The sequence below is a fragment of the Neoarius graeffei genome, chromosome 5, assembly GCF_027579695.1.
Source record: "Neoarius graeffei isolate fNeoGra1 chromosome 5, fNeoGra1.pri, whole genome shotgun sequence".
NCBI classification, from domain to species: Eukaryota; Metazoa; Chordata; class Actinopteri; order Siluriformes; family Ariidae; genus Neoarius; species Neoarius graeffei.
In genome coordinates, this window is record NC_083573.1 from 71,412,319 (window position 1) to 71,437,682 (window position 25,364).

Sequence of the window (25,364 nt, forward strand, 5' to 3'; positions counted from 1 at the left end):
CCTCCACATCCTTGCATTGACAGAGACTTGGATTTCACCTGACAACTCCACAACACCTGCAGCCCTCTCCACCTCCTTCTCTCACACTCCTCGCCTGTCTGGTTGTCATGGTGGTGGCATTAGTTTGTTGATTTCTCAGTCGTGGAAGTTCTCACCTCTTCCACTCTCCCACCTCTCTATCTCCTCCTTTGAATTTCATTCCATTTCAATCTCTTCTCCGGTTAGCCTTTTTGTCATTGTTGTTTATCGCCCTCCTTCTTTGATGAACTGGACATCCTACTCAGCTCCTTCCTACAAGATGGCACTCCACTGATGCTCCTGGGAGACTTCAACCTCCACCTAGAAGCCTCCCACTCTGCTGCCTTCCTTCCCCTACTCCACTCCTTTGATCTCTCTCTGCTGAACTCTCATCCAACCCATAAAGCTGGCAAAATCAGGCCTTTCAATTACATAATTTGGGCTACACCCTGTATTTCTGAATTTGGGCTTTTTCCGTCATGATACAGGGTAAGTTGGGCTTTTCTGCACACGCAAAGTGCTGTTTTCCCAGTGCTGTGTTTAAACCTGCTGCTGCTTTTTTAGCTACAAAGTTATGAATAAATAAAGAAATCTATGAATGTTATTTTTACCTTTATTGCAAAATGTCTACAGCATTAATCCCTCTTGATGTACATGTACATGACAAAAATAATTAGAAAACAGTTAGTATTTAAAAGATGTGTTGGGGCCTGAGGAGAGCCTGGAGGAAAGGAGCCTGGGAATGAAAAAGCAAGTTCTGCACTGTTGCCATCAAAGAGATGAACCTGTAGCAGACCTGTGATACAAAAGGTTTTTCAGTCACATCACAAGAATTGGCAGTGCAATTCACAGTATGTAGTCAGGTAAAAGATCTTAGTTTAAATGAAAGGCCAGTATCTAAGACTATCATCAACAAGAGGACCAAGCTCCAAGTCACTGATTCCACCCCCACTTACACAACTATCACTACGTTCACACTGCAGGCTGAAGTGACTCTCATCCGATTTTTTCGCCCATATGTGACCTGTATCTGATCTTTTATTGACAATATGAACGACACAGATCCGATTTTTTCAAATCCGACCCAGGCCGTTTGGATATGTGGTCCTAATTCCGATTCCTATCCGATCTTTTCATATGCGACTTCAGTCTGAACCGCCAGGTCGCATTCATCTGACTTGCACGTCATCAACAAGCCACAAACGTCACTATTCTGCGCTGAAGTAGGCAGCGGGTCTCTCAAAAAAAGTTACAACAACATGGCGCATGACATCAATGCGACTCCGCACCCACACGTTCCTTTGAACGGAGGTTGCAGTCACTACCCCGCAGAACGCCTGAGCCAAAACCCTTGCCCTCTTCCTTCTCAACCTCCTCCTTAACATCAGGCTATTGTGCATGTTCTGGCTCCGTCGCAACAACTGCATCATCGCCAGGTACTCCATGCTGGCTACTGTCATACACAGGAAACTTTAGGTTACTTCCGTAAACACTGGCCATGCTCACTGCGTGTGACGTCGTCGTATCCTGCAATGCGCATGCGGAACACTTTTAGGTCGCTTTTCGTTCATACTGAGGATCACATACAAGTCGCATATATTTGTTAATGTGAACGACCTCACAAAAAAATCGGATTTCACAAAAAAATCGGAATTGAGCATTAAGCCTTGCAGTGTGAACGTAGTGTAAGTGTATTTAAGATGCAAGCTGTCTCTTAAATACACACAGTTGTGTCCTGAATAGCTCTCTTTTATTCAGTCTTTTACCTGATTTAAATCATATGAAACTAGATATCAGAGAGATATTGCAGTTGAGGTCAGATAATGTGGGATACAGGGCTATTTTTAGGTTTTTAAATGATACAGGAATTATTAGGAGAATTTAGCACAATAGGGTAGTAAACATTCAGGTTCACACTCCAGTCCAGAAGGTGGCGGTAATGTATCTAAAAGCTGTTTACCAACCGCCATAAAACAATATAAAAGAAGAAGAAAGAAGATTTCCCTAATGTGGAAATCCTGCTCTGGTCATTGGTACGCGAGTCTCGCTCCTTCACGAAATCATGGCATGCCAATCGCCATTGATGAAGAATTCATGCTCTGTGCGAGGCTTACAGCTAGTTTGACGAACCCGGAACAACATGGGAATGGTGTGGATTTTGCATCAATTACGAGAAATACATGTTAATTCTCACTAATTTCAGTGTTTTTAAAGAAGAAAGTCAAGACATTGGGTTTTATGCAGCCAAGTTTATTTAATCAATGGTTTTTTTTGTTTGTTTGTTTTTTTACTTTTGGTAGCATATTTTGGGTGCTTCACCTTAATTTGGGTGCCTTTTTAATTTAGGCGCCTAAGACATTATCCATCACAGGTTTCATGTAATTGAAAGGCCTGAACATTCTCCACCTGGTCTTCTTCCAAAACTGCTCTGCCTCAGATTCCACAGTTACCCCTCTCCATCTGTCTGATCACCACTTCATTTCATTCTCCCTCCCTCTTCCTCTCCACCCATCATTCCCCCTCCTACCCCCACTATGACTGTCCATTGTAACCTCCGCTCACTCTCTCCCTCCTCTGTCATTGCCTCCCTTCCCCTGCTTGAATCCTTTGCCAATCTGTCCACTGAATCTGCTTCATCATCACTGGACACATTATCTCCTCTTGTCTCCAGGCCAGCAAGATTTTCCTCTCCTAGTCCCTGGATGTCTGAAACACTTTGCTCCTACAAAATCGGTCTCCGTGCAGCAGAGAGGAAGTGGAGAAAATCCAGGGCCCCTGCTGGCCTTTTCTGATACCAGTTCCTCCTTGCTGAGTTCTCAGCCTCACTCAAATCAGCCAAGATGAATTTTTATCACTCTAAAATTCACACCTAAATCTCCAACCCTCATCAACTGTGTTCAGTTTTCTCTTCTCTCCTCAACACTCCACCCCTGCATCTCAGTCCTCCATCACTGCAGAGGACTTCGCAGTCTTTTTGAGAAGAGGATCATAGCCATCCACAACTTCTTCACCATACCTGCCTCACCCTCCCACCCCCTCCCTGTCTCTTCCCCCTTGCTCTCTGCTTTTTCCCTTCTTTCCACTTCTGATGTCTCCCAACTTCTGCTCTCTTACCATCCGACCACCTGTGTCCTTGACCCTATCCCCTCATCTCTCCTCCAGACCATCACTCCTGACATCCTCCCATTTATCATCTCCCTCATCAACTCCTTGTTGTCCTCCGGATACTTTCCTTCCAACTTCAAACGGGCCCACATCGCCCCCCTGCTGAATAAAACCACGTTAGACCCCTCTGTCATCCACAACTACCACCCCGTTTCTCTCCTCCCCTTCCTGTCAAAGATGCTTGAATGTGCTTGTTGCTAACCAACTCTCCTCTTTTCTCTCACAGAACAACCTCCTGGATCCTCACAAGTCTGGCTTCCATGCTGGACACTCAACTGAAACTGCGCTTCTTTCAATCAATGAGGCACTTCATGCAGCACATGCTGCCTCACTCTCCTCAGTCCTGATTCTCCTTGATCTTTCTGCTGCATTTGACACTGTTGATCATTCCATTCTCCTGTCATCCTTATCAGCTCTAGGAATCTGTGGGACAGCCCTAGACTGGTTCAAGTCCTGACCTCTCTGGTCACTCTTTCCAGGTTACTTGGTCTGGTTCTGTATCAGCACCACGCCCACTTACCACTGGTGTCCCTTAAGGTTCAATCCTTGGTCCACTTCTCCCTCTCCACCCAGTCTCTTGGTCCAATTATCTCTGCTCATGGTCTATCCTACCACTGCTATGCTGATGACACCCAACTGTTTCTTTCTTTTCCTCCTTCTGACACACACATCTCTGCTAGCATCTCTGCTTGCCTGCATGACATACAGAGATGGACAACCATCACCTAAAGCTCAACCCAGGCAAGATAGAGGTAATCTACATTCCTGCTCCATCCTCTCCAGCCCTGGACATTGTCCTTTCCATGGGGGAGAACTCTAGGTCTCCTTCACCCAGTGCAAAGAACCTAGGGGTCATGTTCGATGACAAACTCTCCTCCTCGGCAGACATTGCTGCAGTGATCCGGACATGTAGATTTCTGCTCTACAACATCCGAAGGATCTGCCCTTTTCTTACCACCTACTCTACTCAGCTCCTGGTCCAAGCTCTAAACCTCTCCCGCTTGGACTACTGTAACTCTCTCCTTGCTGGCCTTCCAGCTTCTGCCATCAGACCCCTGCAGCTCACCTGGTCTACAACCTCCCTTGTTCTTTCCATGTCATCCCTCTGCTTGCCGAACTGCACTGGCTACCTATCACAGCTCGCATCAAATTTAAGACGTTGATGCTAGCTTACTAGGCTCTCAAGGGATTAGGGCCAGCATACCTCCAGAGTTTGTTCCGCCCCAACACACTAGCCAGATCCCTACGCTCCCCTACTACTGGTTGCTTGGCCTCTCCTCCTCTTTGCTCCTGCCCAGCCCACTCGACTACTGTCTGTCCTGGTTCCCTGTTGGTGGAATGACCTTCCCATTGAGGTCAAAACTGCTGACTCCCTGACCACCTTCAAGTGCAGACTGAAGACTCACCTCTTCAGGCTGCACCTCTCCCCTTCTTCCCTGCCCACAGTGTAACTGTGTTTTGGTCTAGACCAACCCAGGCTGTGTATGGTCTAGCCTGGGGTTAGCTGTTTTGAGTTCTATTTATTTATACTTTATATGGTTGGTTTGTTTCCTTGGCTGTTTGAATATTGGTATTTCAACAGCATATTACACAAGGTATTGCTGTCACTTGTTCAGTTGGCACTAGAACTTTCTTGTCTAGAAGTCCAGCACCTCATGTACCTGACTTCTGCACTCGTTGTACGTCGCTCTGGATAAGAGCATCTGCTAAATGCCATGTAATGTAATTGTGGCAGCGGGGGCGTGGTCAAGCGCCGGTCTGTGACAGGAGGGCGGAGTCAGGGAAGGTAAGTGGCAGAATCACTTGTGGCAGTTCGTATGGATTGGTGGAGCACAGAGGACGGCAGGACAGAGATCAGGTTTTGGAATAGGGCTTTTATTGCCACACTTTTCAGTGAACAATATTTATCTCAAACAGATACACACACACGACAGGCGTCTTGTTCGGGGATGAGCTCCTCTGCTCTTGCTCTCCCTCCTTAAGTAGGGCGCGGTCACTGGGAAGACACACAAACCCAGGTTAATTGCTCTCAGGTGTAGTGATTCTGCCACTTACCTTCCCTGACTCCACCCTCCTGTCACAGACTGGCGCTTGACCACGCCCCCGCTGCCACATACCCCCACTGCCCGACTCAGGCCGGGCAGTCGTCCGGCCTACAGCCAACTCCCCCCCCCCCCCCCCCCCGATGGGAGAGGAAGTCCGCCACGACCATCTGCGCCCCCGGCCTGTGGACCACCTTGAAATTAAGGGGTTGGAGTGCCACATACCAACGGGTGATCCGCGCATTGGCATCTTTCATGCGGTGGAGCCACTGGAGGGGCGCGTGGTCCGAACAGAGGGTGAAAGGGCGCCCCAGCAGGTAGTAACAGAGGGCGAGGACCGCCCACTTGATCGCCAGACACTCCCTCTCAATGGTGCTGTAGTGCCCCTCACGCACTGACAGCTTCCTACTGATGTAGAGGACGGGGCGGTCCTCCCCCTCCACCTCCTGGGACAAAACTGCCCCCAGCTCTCTGTCCGACGCATCGGTCTGCAACACAAAGGGGAGAGAAAAGTCAGGGGAGTGTAAAAGTGGCCCCCCACACAGTGCAGCCTTTACCTCTGAAAAAGCCCGCTGGCATTGCTCCGTCCACTGGACCGGATCTGGGCCCCCCTTTTTAGTGAGATCAGTCAGTGGGCTGGTGACGTCTGAATAATTAGGTATAAACCTACGGTAATAGCCAGCCAGCCCCAGGAACTGTCTCACCCCCGTTTTGGTCTTGGGCCTTGGGCAGGCCGCAATCCCTGCCGTCTTATTAATTTGGGGACGCACCTGCTCGTTGCCCAAGTGGAAGCCCAGATACTGTACTTCCACCCGCCCAATCGCACACTTCTTCGGGTTGGCTGTGAGCCCCGCTCGCCTCAGCGACCTAAGGATGGCCCTCAGATGTTCAAGGTGCCTCGGCCAGTCATTACTATAGATGATTATATAATCTAGATGCGCGGCCGCATAAGTGGCGTGGGGGCGGAGGACTCTATCCATCAGCCGCTGAAACGTCACAGGTGCCCCAAACAGCCCAAACGGAAGTGTGACGAATTGGTGTAAACCAAACGGTGTGGAAAAGGCCGTTTTTTCTCAGGATAGTGGAGTCAAGGGGATCTGCCAATATCCCTTTGTCAAATCCAGTGTCGAATAAAAGCGAGCCGTGCCAAGTCGATCGAGCAACTCATCAATACGAGGCATTGGGTATGCGTCAAATTTAGACACCGTGTTGACTTTTCAATAGTCCACACAGAACCGGACCGACCCGTCGGCCTTTGGTACCAAGACCACCGGGCTGCTCCAGTCACTGTGGGACTCCTCGACGATGCCCATTTCGAGCATGGTCTCAAGTTCTTCCTGAACCACCTTTTTTTTGTGTTCGGGTAGCCTGTAAGGGCGGCTACGCACTACCACCCCCGGGGGCGTCTCTATGTGGTGCTCTATGAGGTTCGTGCGACCGGACAGGGGCGAGAACACATCCGAAAACTCGGTCTGCAACTGGGCGACCTCCGTGAGTTGGGTCGGGGAGAGGTGGTCTCCACAGGGGACCGGAGAGGTACAGGATGCCATTGCCCCTTTTTGAACCTCCGGCCCCAGCTCCGCCTTCTCCGGAACCACCGACACCAACGCCACGGGGACCTCCTCATTCCAGAGTTTCAGCAGATTGAGGTGGTAAATCTGTAGCACCCCACCCCTGTCCGTTCGCCTCACCTCATAGTCGACGTCCCCGACTCGCCGTGTGACCTCAAAGGGTCCTTGCCACTTGGCGATCAATTTGGAGCTCGAAGTGGGCAACAGTACGAGTACTTTATCTCCCTGTGTGAACTCCCTAAGCCGCGTACCCTTGTTGTATAGGCGGGCTTGCCGTTCCTGGGCCTGCCGCAAATTCTCCTGGGTTAGGTGGGTGAGGGTGTGGAGTTTTGCGCGCAGGTCGATAACGTATTGAATTTCGTTCTTGCTTTGTGAAGGTCCCTCCTCCCAATTTTCCCGCAGCACGTCTAGGATACCGCGCGGCTTACGCCCATATAATAATTAGAATGGGGAGAACCCCATGGAGGCTTGGGGAACCTCTCGCACTGAGAACAACAAAGGCTCAAGCCACTTATCCCAATTACGTGCGTCCTCGCTTACAAATTTTTTAATGATATTTTTGAGTGTGCGGTTGAACCATTCTACTAAACCGTCCGTTTGTGGGTGATACACACTGGTGCGGATCACCTTAATCCCCAATAACCCATACAGTTCGCGCAGTGTTCGTGACATAAACGTAGTGCCTTGATCAGTCAGAATCTCTTTCGGGACTCCGACTCGGGAGATGACGCGGAAGAGTGCCTCCACAATACTGCGTGCTGAGATATTGCGCAGAGGCACTGCTTCCGGGTATCGCGTTGCATAGTCCACCAGAACTAATATAAAGCGGTACCCCCGTGCTGACCGATCTAATGGCCCGACGAGATCCATCCCAATTCTCTCAAACGGGGTCTCGATCAATGGAAGAGGGCGCAAAGGCGCTTTTGGAATGGCCACTGGATTCACTAACTGGCATTCGTGGCATGCCGTACACCACCTACGAACATCACCGCGAATCCCCGGCCAATAGACTCGGGCCATTATTCGGGCTAGTGTCTTATCCTGCCCTAAGTGTCCAGCCATGGGATTAAAGTGAGCCGCCTGGAATACCAATTCTTGGCGGCTCTTCAGAATCAAAAGCTGCGTGACTCACTCTTTAGTTTGAGTGTCCTGCGTCACTTGGTATAACCTATCCTTCATAATTGCGAAGTAGGGGAAGGACGGGGTGGCGTTCGGCTGGAGCGTTTGACCATCAATTACTCTCACTTGGTCAAACGCATGTCGCAGAGTCTCGTCTTGCGATTGTTCTAATGGGAAATCTGCGAGGGATTCCCCAATAGAGAGAGGAGGAGCCAGCAGCTCCTCACTCTGACACGGAGATGACGTAGACGGCTCTGTGACAGCTGCTCCTGCCAAAGCGACATCGGGACCTCCCCGTCAAATGGCAGGACCCACTCTTTACTAAGCGTGTCATTAAACCCCAAAATCCCGGCCAATCCGTCCCCAAAATTAAAGAGTGGGTAAGGCAAGGACTAACCGCCGCCTTCACTATAAATTTTTCCCCTCTGAAAAAAATGTGGACCGACACCAAAGGGTAGCTGTGAACATCCCCGTGCACACACAACACCTTCACCCCCTGTGCTCCCCCCAGTGCCTCGTTTTGCACCAGGCTTTGGTGAATTGAGGTCTGGTTACAACCAGAATCCACCAACGCCTGATATGTATCCCCTTGGATACTCACCGGTATGCGATACGCTCTGGCCCGATTGAGGGCGGCCTCTGGCGCGTCGGGGATCCAAACCACCGCACCCACTTCCATCGCCATGCACTGCTGTTGAAGGTGGCCCGGCTCCCCGCAGCGCCAGCAAACCGGCCCGGGCTTTCCCTCTGCACCGGTGATCTGGGGCTCACTCACCTGAGGTGGGGGAGAGACAGACACAGAAGGGGGAAAGGGGCCGGCACCGCGGGCGCGGCGGGCCGGCACCGCGGGCGCGGCGGGCCGGCACCGCGGGCGCGGCGGGCCGGCACCGCGGGCGCGGCGGGCCGGCACCGCGGGCGCGGCGGGCCGGCACCGCGGGCGCGGCGGGCCGGCTGGGGTGGTGCCAGCCTCCGCCTCCGCGGTGGGGGAATGGGGCGAGGACGGGACACAGGAGGAGGGGGGGAGAGAGAGAGAGAGAGAGAAGATGCCATCTGCTGTCCTGCCGCCGGGACAGCCGCCAAATGATCCTCCGCCAGCTCCACTGCCTGATCCAGCGACGCCGGGCGGTGGCACTGGACCCACTCCGCGGTTCCTGCTGGCAAGCGAGTGATGAATTGTTCCAGCACCACCTGATCGATGATTCCCTCGGCGTCGCGGTTGTCGGCCCTCAACCACCGCCAGCAGGCGTCCCGGAGCTGCTGGCCAAACGCGAACGGCCGGCCGACTTCCTCCAAGCGCAACGCGCGGAAGCGCTGGCGCTGCTGCTCTGGGGTGTGCCCCACGCGCTGGAGGACAGCCCCACGCGCTGGAGGACAGCCCCACGCGCTGGAGGACAGCCCCACGCGCTGGAGGACAGCCCCACGCGCTGGAGGACAGCCCCACGCGCTGGAGGACAGCCCGGTGGAGGTCCGCGTAGGCCAGCCGGCGTTCGGCGGGGAGCTGTAGCGCGGCCAGCTGTGCCTCTCCCGTTATCAGGGGGAGGAGGCGCACCACACGCTGCTCCAGCGGCCATCCCGAGGCTTCAGCGACTTGCTCGAAGAGCGTGATGAACTCCTCGGGGTTGTCCTGCGGGCCCATCTTGGTGACGGTGAAGGGAGACGGGCCTGCGATAGGAGCGCCGGTGGACCCCGCCGACGCGAGGAAGTGCCGGAACGCCTCTCGATCTTCTTGTTGAGCCAGCACCAAGGCCTCGAAGCGTCGCTCTTGCTCCTTCTGGAGGGTGACGAGCGCCTGGTGCTGGCTTTGCTGGGCCGTGGCGACGGCGTGGACCAGGTCGGCGAACGGGGAGGACTCCATGGGGCTGCTCGGCTGGTGCTCCACTTTCCCGGGTTTCGGCACCACTGTGGCAGTTCGTATGGATGGGTGGAGCACAGAGGACGGCAGGACAGAGATCAGGTTTTAGAATAGGGCTTTTATTGCCACACTTTTCAGTGAACAATATCTCAAACAGACACACACGACAGGCGTCTTGTTCGGGGATGAGCTCCTCTGCTCTCGCTCTCCCTCCTTAAGTAGGGCGCAGTCACTGGGAAGACACAGGTTAATTGCTTTCAGGTGTAGTGATTCTGCCACTTACCTTCTCTGACTCTGCCCTCCTGTCACAGACCGGTGCTTGACCACGCCCCCGCTGCCACACACTACACCTGACGGCAATTAACCTGTGTTTGTGTGTCTTCCCAGTGACCGCGCCCTATTTAAGGAGGGAGAGCGAGAGCAGAGGAGCTCGTCCCTGAACGAGATGCTGGAGTGTGTGTCTCTGTGTGTTTAAAATATATATATATTGTTAGACTGAAAAGTGTGGCAATAAAGCCTCTGTTTACACTTGATCTCTGTCCTGCCGTCCTCTGTGCTCCACCCACACGTATTGAACTGTTACAGTGGTGCCAAAACCAGGGGATCCAGAGTGGAGCACAAACCGATCAGCCCCATGGAATCCTCCCCGTTCGCCGACCTGGTCCACGCCCTTGCCATGGCCCAGCAAAGCCAGAACCAGGCGCTCATCACCCTCCGGAAGGAACAAGAGCGGTGCTACGAAGCCCTGGTGCTGGCCCAGCAGGAAGACCGCGAGGCGTTCCGGCACCTCCTCGCGTCGGCGGGGTCCACCAGCGCTCCGGCCGCGGGCCCGTCTCCTCTCACTGTCACCAAGATGGGCCCGCAGGACGACCCCGAGGCATTCATCACGCTATTCGAACAGGTCGCAGAAGCCTCGGAGTGGCCGATGGAGCAGCGCGCGGCGCGCCTCCTCCCCCTCCTAACGGGAGAGGCACAGCTGGCCACGCTACAGCTCCCCGCCGACCGCCAGCTGGCCTACGCGGACCTCCGCCGGGCCGTCTTCCAGCGCGTGGGGTGCACTCCAGAGCAACAGCACCAGCGCTTCCGTGCTCTGCGCTTGGAGGAAGTCGGCCAGCCGTTCGCGTTCGGCCAGCAGCTCCGGTATGCCTGCTGGCAGTGGCTGAGGGCCGACGACCGCGACACCGAGGGGATCATCGACCAGGTGGTGCTGGAACAGTTCATCGCTTGCTTACCCACAGGAACCGCTGGATCAGGCAGTCGAGCAAGCGGAGGATCATTTGGCGGCTGTTCCGGCGGCAGGACAGCAGATGGCGTCTTCTCTCCTCTTCCGGTGGTTAATCCTCACCTTACCCACTCTTTAATTTTGGGGACGTATTGGCCGGGATTTCGGGGGTTAATGACACGCTTAGTAAAGAGTGGGTCCTGCCATTTGACAGGGGGAGGTCCCGGTGTCGCTTTGGCGGGAGCAGCTGTCACAGAGCCGTCTACGTCATCTCTGCATCAGAGTGAGGACCCGCTGGCTCCTCCTCTCTCTATTGGGGAATCCCTCGTGGATTTCCCATTAGAACAATCGCGAGACGAGACTCTGCGACATGCATTTGACCAAGTGAGAGTAATCGATGGTCAAACGCTCCAGCCGAACGCCACCCCGTCCTTCCCCTACTTCGCAATTATGAAGGATAGGTGATACCGAGTGACGCAGGACACTCAAACTAAAGAGCGAGTCACGCAGCTTTTGATTCTGAAGAGCCACCGGGAATTGGTATTCCAGGCGGTTCACTTTAATCCCATGGCTGGACACTTAGGGCAGGATAAGACACTAGCCCGAATAATGGCCCGATTCTATTGGCCGGGGATTCGCGGCGATGTTCGTAGGTGGTGTACGGCATGCCATGAATGCCAGTTAGTGAATCCAGTGGCCATTCCAAAAGCGCCTTTGCGCCCTCTTCCATTGATCGAGACCCCGTTTGAGAGAATTGGGATGGATCTCGTCGGGCCATTAGATCGGTCAGCACGGGGGTACCGCTTTATATTAGTTCTGGTGGACTATGCAATGCGATACCCGGAAGCAGTGCCTCTGCACAATATCTCAGCACGCAGTATTGCAGAGGCACTCTTCTGCGTTATCTCCCGAGTCGGAATCCCGAAAGAGATTCTGACTGATCAAGGCACTACATTCATGTCACGGACACTGCACGAACTGTATGGGTTATTGGGGATTAAGCCGATCCACACCAGTGTGTATCACCCACAAACGGACGGTTTAGTGGAACGGTTCAATCGCACCCTCAAAAATATCATTAAAATATTCGTAAGTGAGGACGCACGTGATTGGGATAAGTGGCTCGAGCCCTTGTTGTTCTCAGTGCGAGAGGTTCCCCAAGCCTCCACGGGGTTCTCCCCGTTTGAATTATTATATGGGCGTAAGCCGCGCGGCATCCTAGACGTGCTGCGGGAAAATTGGGAGGAGGGACCTTCACAAAGCAAGAACGAAATTCAATACGTTATGGACCTGCGCACAAAACTCCACACGCTCACCCACCTAACTCAGGAGAATTTGCGGCAGGCCCAGGAACAGCAAGCCCGCCTGTACAACAAGGGTACGTGCCTTATGGAGTTCACCCAGGGAGATAAACTACTCGTACTGTTGCCCACTTTGAGCTCCAAATTAATCGCCAAGTGGCAAGGGCCCTTTGAGGTCACACGGCGAGTCGGGGACGTCGACTATGAGGTGAGGCGAATGGACAGGGGTGGGGCACTACAAATTTACCACCTCAACCTGCTCAAACTCTGGAATAAGGAGGTCCCCGTGGCGTTGGTGTTGGTGGTTCCGGAGAAGGCAGAGCTGGGCCCGGAGGTTCAAAAGAGGGCATTGGCATCACGCCCCTCTCCGGTCCCCTGTGGAGACCACCTCTCCCCAACCCAACTCACGGAGGTCGCCCAGTTGCGGACCGAGTTTTCAGATGTGTTCTCGCCCCTGCCTGGTCGCACCAACCTCATAGAGCACCACATAGAGACGCCCCCGGGGGTAGTAGCGCGTAGCCGCCCTTACAGGTTACCCGAACACAAAAAAAAAGGTGGTTCGGGAAGAACTTGAGACCATGCTCGAAATGGGCATCGTCAAGGAGTCCCACAGTGACTGGAGCAGCCCGGTGGTCTTGGTATCCAAGGCCGACGGGTCGGTCCGGTTCTGTGTGGACTACAGAAAAGTCAACGCGGTGTCTAAATTCGATGCATACCCGATGCCTCGTATTGATGAGTTGCTCGATCGACTCAGCACTGCTCGCTTTTATTCGACGCTGGATTTGACAAAGGGTTATTGGCAGATCCCCTTGACTCCACTGTCCCGAGAGAAAACGGCCTTTTCTATACCATTTGGTTTACACCAATTCGTCACCCTTACGTTTGGGCTGTTTGGGGTGCCCGCTACGTTTCAGCGGCTGATGGACAGAGTCCTCCGCCCTCACGCCACTTATGCGGCCGCCTATCTGGATGATATTATCATCTATAGTAATGACTGGCAGAGGCACCTTGAACATCTGAGGGCCATCCTTAGGTCGCTGAGACGAGCGGGGCTCACAGCCAACCCGAAGAAGTGTGCGATTGGGCGGGTGGAAGTACAGTATCTGGGCTTCCACTTGGGCAACGGGCAGGTGCGTCCCCTAATTAATGAGACGGCAGCAATTGCGGCCTGCCCGAGGCCCAAGACCAAAAAGGGGGTGAGACAGTTCCTGGGGCTGGCTGGCTATTACCGTAGGTTTATACCTAATTATTCGGACGTCACCAGCCTGCTGACTGACCTCACTAAAAAGGGGGCACCAGATCCAGTCCAGTGGACGGAGCAATGCCAGCGGGCTTTTTCTGAAATGAAGGCTGCACTGTGTGGGGGGCCACTTTTACACTCCCCTGACTTTTCTCTCCCCTTTGTGTTGCAGACCAATGCGTCGGACAGAGGGCTGGGGGCGGTTTTGTCCCAGGAGGTGGAGGGCCACCCCGTCCTGTACATTAGCAGGAAGCTGTCAGTGCGTGAGGGGCGCTACAGCACGATCGAGAGAGTGTCTGGCGATCAAGTGGGTGGTCCTCGCCCTCCATTACTACCTGCTGGGGCGCCCTTTCACCCTCTGTTCGGACCACGCGCCCCTCCAGTGGCTCCACTGCATGAAAGATGCCAACGCGCGGATCACCCGTTGGTATCTGGCACTCCAACCCTTCAATTTCAAGGTGGTCCACAGGCCGGGGGCGCAGATGGTCATGGCGGACTTCCTCTCCCGTCAAGGGGGGAGTCGGCTGCAGGCCGGACAGCCGCCTGGCCTGAGTCGGGCGGTGGGGGTATGTGGCAGCGGGGGCGTGATCAAGCGCCGGTCTGTGACAGGAGGGCGGAGTCAGGGAAGGTAAGTGGCAGAATCACTACACCTGACGGCAATTAACCTGTGTTTGTGTGTCTTCCCAGTGACCGCACCCTATTTAAGGAGGGAGAGCGAGAGCAGAGGAGCTCGTCCCTGAATGAGACGCTGGAGTGTGTGTCTCTGTGTGTTTAAAATATATATAGTTAGACTGAAAAGTGTGGCAATAAAGCCTCTGTCCTGCCGTCCTCTGTGCTCCACCCACACATATTGAACTGTTACAGTAATATAATGTAATGTAAACCTATCTATCTATCTTTACTTTCGCGCCATTCTGTGTGAACTCTCTAGACTATTGTGTGTAGTTGTATGAAAATCCCAGGAGATCAACAGTTTCTTAATTGCTCAATCCAGCCTGACTGGCACCAGCAATCATGCCACAGTTACTGAGGTCACATTTTTCCCCATTCTGACATATACACGAGCAGGTGGTGTAAATTAATACTTTGTGAAAAAAGTTTTACAAGGTTTTACATTTTTACATTTTTTTAAAATGAAACTTCAGTAACTATCATCACATTAACAACAGCATGTCATGAGCCAGATCCCTGCCTCCGGTCACTCCTTATAATACCAAATAAAAGTTCAAAGGAAGTTCATAATTATGCCTTATTATGTTTATCAGTACAAAAGGTCTGGTACACACATGCACAGACACACACACGGAGAGAGAGAGGGGCTCAAACCCATTCTACTTATAAGGACATTAATTTGCAGTATGCACTGTTCAGTTCAGTGACACAGTTTAAAAAAATCTGGAAATGGAGCAATTCTATCAACCATTAAAAGAAAAGACACAGGACATGATATTTGCCTGGGATTTTTTCTTACATTTCGATGGTAGTTTCTCTCTTGTGTTTTATAAGTTGTGTGTATGTGTTGTGGGGCTATTTAAATTTTACATTCTTATCCTTTTAAAACTCTGTAAACCCCCACTGATACCCGGATCTGTTTATATAACCAGCTTGGTTTAGAAAGAAAAAAAAAAGTGGATTTTTTTTCCCAGTTGCTAAATGAGCAAACCATACACTTCCTGCATAGATGCTTGGTATTTCTAAATCAGTGTGGTCTATCAAGATTAAACTATATCCATTCACTCTTTGTTTATCAGGATGGGTGAGACTTCATCCTTCTGTTTACTTTACAAGCCATTTAAGTAAACATTGTGACCTTGTACAGACTCAAGAATTACCTCGATGAATTATTACAAACAAACGTACAGACTCCTTTGAACTGCAGAAATAGTACAAGTGTCCTTTCTGAGAAATTCTGAGTCCTTCTGTGTCCTTTATGAGGCTTTCAGAGGAAAGGTGCAGATGTGCGAGGGATGGAAGTAGGCTAGCAAAAAATGGATTAAAATGGAGCTGATGAAAACGCATATGAATTGAAAAACAGAGGAGTAAAAATGGATGAGAAATAAAAAGAGTGATCAATTATCAAGTTATTTGATTAATTTAAAGCCGATTTGATTAAAACTGTTGTGACATGAAATCTTACTGTACATTATTATACGAAACCCATTTCCAGAAAAGTTGGGATATTTTCCAAAATGCATTAAAAACAAAAATCTGTGATTTGTTAATTCACATGGACCTTTATTTAACTGACAAAAGTACAAAGAAAATATTTTCAATAGTTTTACTGACCAACTTATTTGTATTTTGTAAATATAAATGAAGTTAGAATTTGATTTGAAAATAAAATGAAGGGCGGCACGGTGGTGTAGTGGTTAGCGCTGTCGCCTCACAGCAAGAAGGTCCTGGGTTCGAGCCCCGGGGCCGGCGAGGGCCTTTCTGTGTGGAGTTTGCATGTTCTCCCCGTGTCCGTGCGGGTTTCCTCCGGGTGCTCCGGTTTCCCCCACAGTCCAAAGACATGCAGGTTAGGTTAACTGGTGACACTAAATTGACCGTAGGTGTGAATGTGAGTGTGAATGGTTGTCTGTGTCTATGTGTCAGCCCTGTGATGACCTGGCGACTTGTCCGGGGTGTACCCCGCCTTTCGCCCATAGTCAGCTGGGATGGGCTCCAGCTTGCCTGCGACCCTGTAGAAGGATAAAGCGGCTAGAGATAATGAGATGAGATGAAATAAAATGAAGTTAGATGCCTACAACACACACAAAAAAGTTAGAACAGAGACAAAATAAGACTGAAAAGTTTATAAGATATTCAAGTTACACCATTTTGGAAGATTCCACAATAAGCAGGTTAATTGGTAACATGATTGGGTATAAAAGGAGCATGCATCAAAGGTTCAGTATTTGCAAGCAAGGATGAGTCGTGGCTCACTCCTTGGTGCCAAAATTCATTATAGGCATTTAGCAGACACTTTTATCCAGAGCGACATACAAGAAGACCCTGACATACCCAGTATGCCATCGGGAGTAATTCAGAAAACTGTTGTCACTTAAAACAGATCACCACTGCATCCAGAAATGCAGCCTGAAACTGTATTATGCAAGGAAGAAGCCATTCATCAATTCTATGCAGAAACAACACCGATTTCTCTGGGCCTAAACTTTTCTCAGATGGACTGAAAGAAAGTGGAAAAGTGCGCTGTACTCAGATGAGTCCACATTTCAGCTTATTTTTGGGGAAAACTAGACATTGACTTCTCCGTACAAAAGGTGAACACAACCATCCAGTTTGTTATCAGAGAAATGTGCAAAAGCCAGCATCTCTGATAATATGAGGGGCATTAGTGCCCATGGCATGGGTGAGTTGCATGTGTGTGAAGGTACCATTGACATATTGGGGGACATATTGGGATTTTAGAGAGACATTCATAAAGGCAATGTCTCTTCCCGGGAAGTCCATGCTTATTTCAGCAGGACAATGCCAGGCCTTATTCTGCACAGGCTACAACAGCATGGCTTTGTAGACACAGAGTGTGTGCACTTGACTGACCTGCTGCCAGTCCACATCTGTACCCTACATGATGTATGGTGCATCATGAAGAGGAGAATCAGACAACGGCGACCACGGACTGTTGAACAGCTCAAGTCTTGTCTCATCTCATCTCATTATCTCTAGCCGCTTTATCCTGTTCTACAGGGCCGCAGGCAAGCTGGAGCCTATCCCAGCTGACTACGGGCGAAAGGTGGGGTACACCCTGGACAAGTCGCCAGGTCATCACAGGGCCAACACATAGACACAGACAACCATTCACACTCACATTCACACCTACAGTCAATTTAGAGTCACCAGTTAACCTAACCTGCATGTCTTTGGACTGTGGGGGAAACCGGAGCACCCGGAGGAAACCCACGCGGACACGGGGAGAACATGCAAACTCTGTACAGAAAGGCCCTCGCCGGCCACGGGGCTCGAACCCGGACCTTCTTGCTGTGAGGCGACAGTGCTAACCACTACACCACCGTGCCGCCCGCTCAAGTCTTGTATCAAGCAAAAATGAACAAACATTCCAATTGCAAAACTGCAACAATTAGTATCCTCAGATCATGAAATAAAAGATGTGCAATGATCATATTTCAATAAGCTTTCACCACAAAACTACATATGTGACGCCTCACCGAATCCAGGGACACATGTCGGCCGAAACGAATCCGAGATAATTGCAAAAGAAGCATTTTTTTTTCAAAATTTGTGATTTTTGTTTTTTCCATCATGTGCAAGTTGAGATCTTGAAGAATGCAATCAGTATTTCAGATAATAGATTGTTTTGTTGGAAAAGCATACATTTTTTGTTGCAAATTGTCTCGTTTTTGTCAGGACTGTAGCCTGCTGGGGGGTGTGGGTAAATTACCATATGGGCCATTCACATGATGATTTAAGTCTTTTGGGTTTTTTTTTTCATGAATCAGCTGTATGATACGAGCTTAGCTCGTGGCTACTTAAGCTGCATACAGGCATGTAATTTCACTATGGAATGAGCAAGCTAAACAGAGCACAGAGGAGCTGAAACACCGCGAAGCAAACAGACACACGGTTTTTACATCAGAGATAACCATTTCTAGCAAAAAAACCCAACCAAAAGGAAGCTAGGATTACATTCCATCGGAGGCATTGATGTGTGCAAGGCGCTGTTTCTCTTTCTGATGGGGTAAGTTTATTCATCTAAGGCTGTGTGGTTATTTTTGCAACAGAGAGTGTTGTGGTTTGGTTAAGCCTAGGTCACAACCGGACGTACGATTTTTTGGCCGTGTGATTTTTGGCGTTTCCCAAATCGCTGTGTTTTTTTTGTTGTTGTTGTTGTTCATGGAGAAAGACGCGCGTTGGCCGTAAGTTTGTCTTGCAACCTGAAAAAAACGTAAGCGCCTGTAGAGTTTGTTTGACATGACAAAGAACCTCTGCGGCCGGTCTGCGGCTCGAAAATCAGCACATCACACGCACGCTCTCGTGCGTTTCACACGCGCCCTCCGTGCGTTTCTTGCGTTTTTTGCATGTAGACCGGCCGTAGGAGCACGTACGGCCGGTTGTGACCGAGGCTTTACATGAAACTAGCATTGTGTTAGTTGTGTCATCATCGTGCTATCTTTCTTTCTTACGGTGTGAGTAACTTTTCAACCACAAAACGTTAAAGTATACTTTAGGACTTATTTTTGTACTTCATAATTGTTTTGGGCATACTTTGCATGGAAGGAAAATTGACGTGGTGATCTTTGTTTACATGAAAGTAGTATCGTGCTAGCTAGTAGGGGGTAGGGCTTTCCTTAATGTCATGCAAATGAGCACCATTATGTGCCCGCCCTACACCTAGAGTAGCTGAGATGGAAAACTTTGAGGGCGATTTTCTCCCTTTTCTGTTTTAAGAGGTATACACTTTCAAAAGGCCACACATTCTTCAAATATTGTCAGATCTCCACATGGAAGGCATCATTGGAAAGCTTAGAAACTGTACTTTCTGAATCTGTCAATAACTCAAAATGCCCCCGGGCGGACATGTGTCCCTGGATTCTGGATTTGGGCACATATGCATGTCACTTCATAGGAAAATAGGAAACACAATTTGTGTTGCCACCAAGTCATTTCAAAGTCAAGGTTTTAACTCAGTAAAAGTGCATGTGTTTACAATTTATTGCAGCATAGTTTGAGATTTATTTTGCCCTTTATTAAATGAAAGAGTAAATAAATAATTATATAATTACAAAAAAATTTTCTGAATATTGTCAAGTGCATGAGAGAGACGAATGTAAGTGCAGAAGTGTTTATTATAATACAGTGTGATCTATACATAGAGTGCATCAAACTCACACAAAAGCAAAAAGTCCAAATTGGCAGGCAAGGTCATACACGAGAAAACAGACAAAGGATCAATCGAGGCGCAAACAGAATGTTGGAGGCAAAAACGAAAACGAGAACTAGAAACAGGAACAGGAGTCAAGAAACCAGGAAAACCACAAACACGAGAAACAAGGCTCGGTAATGTGCACTGAACATGGTGTAATACTTCGCATCATCCTTGCATCAGCGCAGTCCTTAAATAGCCCAACATTTCGTTCACTAATTGAGAACAGGTGCGCCTTGTTCATGGCACGCGCGCTGGAGCTCACTTGGTGCATGCGCAGCCCGAGGTGTGCCTTTTGGTGCACGTGACACAGCGCGGAGGACTGACAAATATCACACTACAAGCTGAGTAAATTTCATATTCTGTACTATTTTCAGTAACAACATTGAGACCGACAGCTCAAAACGGACTACAAATATGGACTCTCTTAATTACAACTCATATCTGTGAAGATACTCAGTCGTCCAGGTACATAGTAATCTGTGGTTGGTAGAAGAGAGCAACTGGACTTGCTTGAAAAGTCTTGAAGACGTTTCGCCTCTCGTCCGAAAGGCATCATCAGTTCTGTCTGTCTAATAGGGAGTATCAAGTATTTATCCTCTCATGGATCATAATAGAATCCAAATCAGAATGCTGATGGCTGCATTGAAGGTGGCTGATAGATGAGACCCCCGGCGTCTGCAGGGTTTATTTTTGTAGAGGGGGGTGGTGGTCTTTGTCCTTGCATTGATTATAGAGGTCTAACCAAAATTTCAGTTAAGTACCCATATCTTCTTCCCTTGGTACCTTTGGCCCTAGAGCAACTGCGCTCAGCCAAGATCTTTTTGAAATTAGATCTATGCAGTGCCTATAACCTGGTCTGAATTTGTGAGGGGGATGAATGGAAGACAGCGTTCAGTACTACTGCTGGCCATTTCGAGTACCAAGTCATGCCTTATGGCCTCTCTTCGGCACCAAGTATTTTCAGTGCTTGATTAATGATGTCCTTCATGACATGTTGGGGAGATATGTAGTAGCATACATTGACAATATCCTGATATATTCCTCCCTGATGAAGAGTCATCTGAAGCACATCAGGTCAGTACTCCAACACCTGCATGAGAACCATCTATATGCCAAAGCTAAAAAGTGCAAATTTCACCTGCGTCAGATCTCATTCTTGGGGTACATTATCAGTGGCGAAGGAGTCAGCATGGACCAAATTAAGGTATCTGCAGTAACTTCCTGGCCTGTACCTACCTGAGTCAAGGAACTCCAACATTTCTTGGGGTTCACCAACTTTTATCGCCATTTCATTTGAAACTTCAGTTCCATTGCTGCCCCATTGACCTCCCTTCTGAAAAAGGGTCCCAATGCCTCCAGTGGACACCAGCAGTTGAGGAGGCCTTCACCAAGCTCAAGACAGCCTTCACTACAGCCCCTATACTTCAGCATCCCGACCCAACTAGACCATTCATTGTGGAGGAAGATACCTCTGAAACCGGGGTGGGGGTGTCCTCTCACAGTGTTTTGGAGAAAAACCCAAACTCCACCTGGTGGCATTCTTTTCTAAGAAACTTACTTAAGCAGAAAGAAACTATGACATTGGAAACCGCTAGCCATCAAGTTAGCCCTGGAGGAGTGGAGGCACTGGTTGGAGGGACCTACACATCCTTTTGTCATTCTGACCATAAAAATCTCAACTATCTCAAGGCAGCCAGAAGACTTAACCCACGTCAAGCCAGATGGGTATTGTTTTTTTTTTTTTACATGATTCCACTTCACAATTTCTTACCATCCAGGCACCAAGAATACTAAGGCGGAAGCACTGTCTAGGATCCACAGCTCTTCCCCACAGAATCCTGAACCACATCCCATCCTAGCACCTGAATGCTTTGTCCAAGCAATTTCGTGGGAGCTAGACAAGGAAATAAAGGACTCTCAACCAACAGCTCCTCCTGAGAACTGTCCTCCCGGTCTCCTATACATACCTAACAACCTTACGGGAAGACCCATCACTTGGGCACATGCATCACCAGCCACTGGTCACCCTAGCAGTAATCGTACACGCCAGTTGCTATGAACTAAGTACTGGTGGGAGAACATGCAGACCTACATTAATTATTTCATCTTATCCTGCACTGAATGTGCCCAAGCCAAGGTACCAAGGAGTTCTGCCCACTGGAAAGCTCTGTCCTCTCCCAGTACCACAAAGACCCTGGTCTCACCTGGCCATTGATTTCATCACTGATCTACCCCATCACAAGGCAACATCTTGGTTATAGTAGACAAATTCTCCAAGGCTCTTAGACTGATTCCACTACCTGGCCTCCTCACAGACTTCCAAACTGCTGACTTATTATTTCAACATGTATGCCGATATTTTGGTCTCCCAGAAGACATTGGTGAGTGGCAAAACAATCACACCTGGGTCTAATTAACTGTCTGTGTGTGCGTGTGTACACGCGCACGCACCTTTCGGTGACAGCCAAGGGCTGATAAGGGGAGAGGAGCAGAGAGGAGGCAGTTCTCCCAACCAGAGTGTTCATGTGTCTGTCACTCACTCCTTAAGTGCTGAAAAGCAACCTATCAAGCAATTAAAATGTGGAAAATAGTAAACAGTATCCTCCTGTATTGGGTTTCACCACCAGTGTAAAAGTCCCTGAATATGTGGAACACTGAAGCACAAGACAGACAGGTATTATTTACTATTTTCAAGGTTTTATCATTTAACTGGTTGCTTTTCAGCACTTAAGGAGTGAGTGATACATATGCACACACATGAACGCTCTGATCAGGAGAACTGCCTCCTCTTCACTCTCTCTCCCCTTATCAGCCCTCAGTCATCACTGAAAGGTACACACACAAAAAACAAAAAAACCCAACATTAATTAGACCCAGATGTGATCGTTTTGCCACTCACCTTCCCTGACCTCGCTCTCCATTCGCAAACCAGCGCTCGATGATGCCCTCACTGCCACAGGTATTTATTCACACTACTAGATAAGAATGTTCCCAGAATGCTGCACAGAAGTTGGCACTGTAAAGTGATGGACCAGCACACTTCTAGGTTTAAATAGGTTTATTACAATTCTTGTGGACTATTTTAAAGGATTAATCAATAGACACATTTGTACAAAAAAAGTGCTGAAAATAAGCGATTTGTATCGGTAAATTAACAACAAAAATCAACAAATAACGGCACAATATATAAGTACAAATTATAAATACGTAAAAAGAAATCCATTTATAACAGAGTAAGTGATTATTGTTGCCAGAGGTGTGAAACTTTCTTTGTAACTATGATAACATGGCAGTCAGTTTCAACATTTCTTTTATTCCGAATCATGTCTGGCCCAGACAGTCTGGCCAGATGTTACTGAAATTGAATTTGAACTGTCACTTGAGCCCTGAACTGTCTACCAAGCCTCACTGATTGTGTCTGTCTTTTCAATTTTGCAGATCATTCTACAACCAAGTGGAGGAATAAAATATATCAACCATCCAGGACATTGCTGAAATTTGGGCTCACTTGGACACTTTGTCAAACTTTTAGATTTTCATAGTCTATTCCTATCATTATGCACGCTCACTTATATTTTATATATTTATTTTGTCTTAATGTCTTATTGTGTGCTTTCTTCTTGGTTTTATTTATATATTTTATGTTTATACACCCTGTTTTGTTCCGTTTCATGTACATGTTCTGAAATGACAATAAAAATATCCTTATCCAGCCTTAGCCTTATCCTTACCCTTACACATACATGCAATACATGCGTACATACATAAACAAGTAATTAAATAAATATTTAATTAATTAATTTATGCAACAAATTATTTAGTTTCTGTGGTGGTTACAGGAATGTTCCTATAATGTTCAAAGAATCTAACTGGAAAGTTTTCTCAAGGTTTCTTGTATTGCAACAGGAATGTTAATACAATCAAACAGGAAGGTTATCCAAAGTGACTTACATTACAAACATTAGGTGAAAAGTTCCATAAAGCAAAACCTGCGACTAAAAACTAATATTATATTTATCTATTTAAAAAAAAAACACAAAACAAAATTTCCTGTCAAACCATAGGACAAGCAAACAAAACTTCAAGGAATGTTCCCATAAAAAAATGCATAAATAAAAGTTCCTGGAATGCTCTGGGAACCCAAAATTGTTAGTTGCAGACTATTAAGACAACATCTTTTGAACTTAACTTTATATGATTAAAAATAACTTGAGGTCCATAATTCAACCTTAAGGACCACTTGATCACCTTCAAAGCCCTACCTAACCTTGCTCCTCTGTACTTCAGCAAACTCTTGACCCCTTATTCCCCTAACACTCTCTCAGGTCATCAAGCAATAGACTTTCCCATGCACCAGACTTTTCACCTTGGAAGTGCCATGGTCCCCAAACTGTGGAATTCTCTTCCTCAATCTCTCTGTGATTGCTCTTCTTTCTCTTCTATCAACATTTCTCTTATTCTTTTACTGATTAGGTAAAAACTGTTGAACTTGTACATCGCTCTGGATAAGAGTGTCTGATAAATACCTGTAATGAAATATAATGTACTACTGCATAGTCTGCCCCCCACCATTGTAAAGTGACCTTGGGATTGTAAAAGGTACTATATAAATGTAACTTATTATTATTGCTCCTGCTGTTGGCAGCTTCAAATCTAGACTAAAGACCAAGCTGTTTTCAGATGCTTTCTGCTAACTGATTAATATTGTCATCTTTACATGTTTTAAACTTTCTTAACTTTTACAGTCTCTGCATGTTTTAAACTTTACTTAACTTTTATTCTATTTTATTCTGCTGTTTTTTACTGAACTTTTACTTCATTTTATTATTTTATTTCTACTATTGTTTAATTCTTATTTTTGTCTCTCTTCTTCCCCATTTATTTTATGTAATTTTATTTTCTATTGTTTACTGTTTTGCTTTTACTTCTGTAAAGCACATTGAACTGCCACTGTGTATGAAATGTGCTATATAAATAAACTTGCCTTGTCTTATTATTATTATTATTATTACTACTACCTGGGTAACTCTAAAGCTTTAGTCTTAAAGGTATTTAAAGTTACACCACATTAAATTTTCTAAAAACAACAAAAAATACATATTAAAGGTGCAGATGTTTCCCTGATGGTCCCACTCAAAAGACTTAATAGCCTACTTTTTTTTAACCCCCCCCCCCCCCCCCTTTTTTCCCCAGTCATAAAACTGTCTACCTCTCACTTTTATGTTCAAATGAGTGCATTGTAATTTTGTTGCAGAAATTTACTGCATCACTTTCAATGCTATAAGCCAAAAATAAATTAATAAATGAATTAAAATTAATTAGAAAATAAAAAGGAAAAAAGGGAATAAAGGCTTGACATTAAAAACACGAGTTTATACCCTGCAGCTGTACATTATGCAATAAACACGACCAACTTTATGCTTTACTGAAAAAGCATAAAGGTAAATTAAAGTATAAAGATAAATTAAATCGCATACCGCAACTAGAGACTACTATTGTTCCCTTTACCGTGGCTTAGGGAATGTTTGTGAAAAGCTGCTCACCTCAAAAGTTCGATGTCACTGAAGCTAATGGTCTTCAGATTGTCGTTCACAGTCAAATATGCTAATTGTGATTTTCAAAATAAGAAAAGGAAATACAGCGCAGGCGCGAACCGCGCGCATATGGATTCCATGCATGAATGTATGGAGCAGAAACATGGAGCAGGAGTCTAGGGAGCTCTTGAGCCACGCCTCCCTCCTCTAACACACGTTTACACCTAATACTGTAAGGCTACGCATATTATAGAATGCAGCTTTTTCCCCATGCACAACTTCAAGTCCTTTTTTTATTTAACCAACCATGCTTTATAAAACCTCAGGTATATGCACAATATCATAATCAGTCATAATCATAAACATAATCAATACATATCATAATCATATTATAATCATAAACATAATCAATG

General features: G+C 47.9%; 1 protein-coding gene across 2 annotated transcripts in view; it reads right to left on the reverse strand.

Moving 5' to 3' along the window:
- Positions 1–25,094, reverse strand: part of LOC132887036 (collagen alpha-6(VI) chain-like) — a 153,930-nt gene extending 128,836 nt beyond the window's left edge. Inside the window, exons 1-2 of one of the 2 annotated variants that reach the window (XM_060922345.1) lie at positions 24,961–25,094; positions 5,451–5,713 (exon numbers count right to left, since the gene is read on the reverse strand). The gene's annotated coding sequence lies outside the window, so the exon portion shown is untranslated. The remainder of the gene's footprint in view (positions 1–5,450; positions 5,714–24,960) is intronic. The other variant, XM_060922344.1, reaches the window with a different exon arrangement.
- Between the last annotated feature and the right edge of the window lie 270 nt (positions 25,095–25,364).